The sequence below is a fragment of the Otolemur garnettii genome, unplaced genomic scaffold (genome assembly GCF_000181295.1).
Source record: "Otolemur garnettii isolate 467f Iridium unplaced genomic scaffold, OtoGar3 scaffold00001, whole genome shotgun sequence".
Lineage (NCBI taxonomy): Eukaryota > Metazoa > Chordata > Mammalia > Primates > Galagidae > Otolemur > Otolemur garnettii.
In genome coordinates this window covers 46,970,595-46,972,194 of record NW_003852396.1, presented here as the reverse complement: position 1 = coordinate 46,972,194, position 1,600 = coordinate 46,970,595, and the positions used below count along the sequence as shown (strand labels likewise).

At 42.7% G+C, this 1,600-nt stretch overlaps 1 protein-coding gene across 3 annotated transcripts in view; it reads right to left on the bottom strand.

Moving 5' to 3' along the window:
- GTF2H1 (general transcription factor IIH subunit 1) overlaps positions 1–1,600 on the bottom strand; it is a 48,554-nt gene that overhangs the window by 39,213 nt on the left and 7,741 nt on the right. The window contains exon 2 of one of the 3 annotated variants that reach the window (XM_023518754.1): positions 706–810. The exons of 1 other annotated variant lie outside the window; for it this stretch is intronic. The gene's annotated coding sequence lies outside the window, so the exon portion shown is untranslated. Of the gene's footprint in view, positions 1–705; positions 842–1,600 lie in introns of those variants that run through there. One more of the 3 variants, XM_023518774.1, reaches the window with a different exon arrangement.

The window sequence follows — 1,600 nt, the reverse complement described above, 5'->3', positions numbered from 1 at the left end:
GTCATTGTTGTTTGGCGGGTCCGGGCTGGGGATTCGAACCCGCCACCTTAGGTGTACGTGGCTGGCGCCTTAGCCGGTTGAGCTATAGGCGCCAAGCCGAAAGATGCCACCATTGATGGTGATGCCTGCCATGAGCCAGGATAGGGAAAACTGTGGCACTAATGTCACATATATTGCCATTTCTGGTGAAGTTCTAATATTAGTTTTCATTCCCAAATGGCTTAAAATACATTATTTTAAAAAATTGCCTCTTCAGGCTTGGCCCCTATAACTCAAAAGGCTAGGGGGCCAGCCACATATACTGGAGCTGGCCGGTTTGAATCCAGTCCGGGCCTGCCAAACAACAGTAACAACTGCAACCAAAATACAGTCGGGCATTGCAGCAGGTGCCTGCAGTCCCAGCTACTTGGGAGGCTAAGGCAAGAAAATCGCTTAAGCTGGAGAGTCTGAGGTTGCTATGAGCTGTGATGCTACAGCACTTTACACAGGGCTTGAGATTCTGTCTCAGAAAAAAAAAGATACAAGTAAAAAATGAGAAATCTTTATTTCCTTTAAGTTATCTGAATTATGTATGAGTAGTCATATCTAGCTTTTTTTTTTTTTTTTTTGTAGTTTTTGACCGGGGGTGGGCTTGAACTCACTACCTCCGGCATATGGGGTCAGCACCCTACTTCTTTGAGCCACAGGTACCCTCCCATATCTCACCTTTTATAGGTCTTTACAGGCTATTCCATCCCAAGAATGGATAGGAAAAGGGTCAGTGTAATACATTTATTCAATAAATTTATAATGAGCCAAGGAGACCAGAACCTGTCAAAAGATGAAGGTCTGTCAATAGGAACTTTTGTTTTCAAAACAGTAATATGACAATATAGTTGTGTATGTGAGAGGTATTTATCAGTGAATATACAAATGAACGTGTGAAGGGACACAACAAATGTTCTAAACTCAGGAGCGGTTTCCTCACTGAGGAAAGGTCTGCCATTGAGTTTTTAAAAAAATGGAGATATAATTAATGTCTCTTAGGTATTCTGTTTGACGTATTTTGACTATTGCATATACTTATACATGGGTATGAGTATGTATGTCACCCAAAGCAAGACATACAACATTCCATCACCCCGAATGTTCCCTCAGGTTTCTTTCAAGTCAATTCTCTTTCAATCAGCAACTATTTCTGATTTTTATCACCAGAGATAAAGTTTTTGTCTGTTCTAGGGCTGCACGTAAATAGAATCATACTTTTTGTCTCTGGCTTTTGCTTGTTTTTTAAAATTCACCATTTTGCTCCATGTATCAGCAATTCATGCTTTTGTATATGTAAGTTACAAATGGGATCTTTTAGAGAGGAGCTCTATAGAGAAAGTAAAGGAAAATAAGTGTTGGCTTGGCACCTGTGGCTCAAGCAGCTAAGGCACCAGCCACATACACCTGAACTGGCAGCAGGTTCAAATCCAGCCTGGGCCCGCCAAACAACAATGATGGCTGCAACCAAAAAACAGCCAGGCATTGTGGCGGGCACCTGTAGTCCCAGCTACTTGGGAGGCAGAGGCAGGAGACTCGCTTGAGCCCAGGAGTTGGAGGTTGCTGTGAGCTGTGA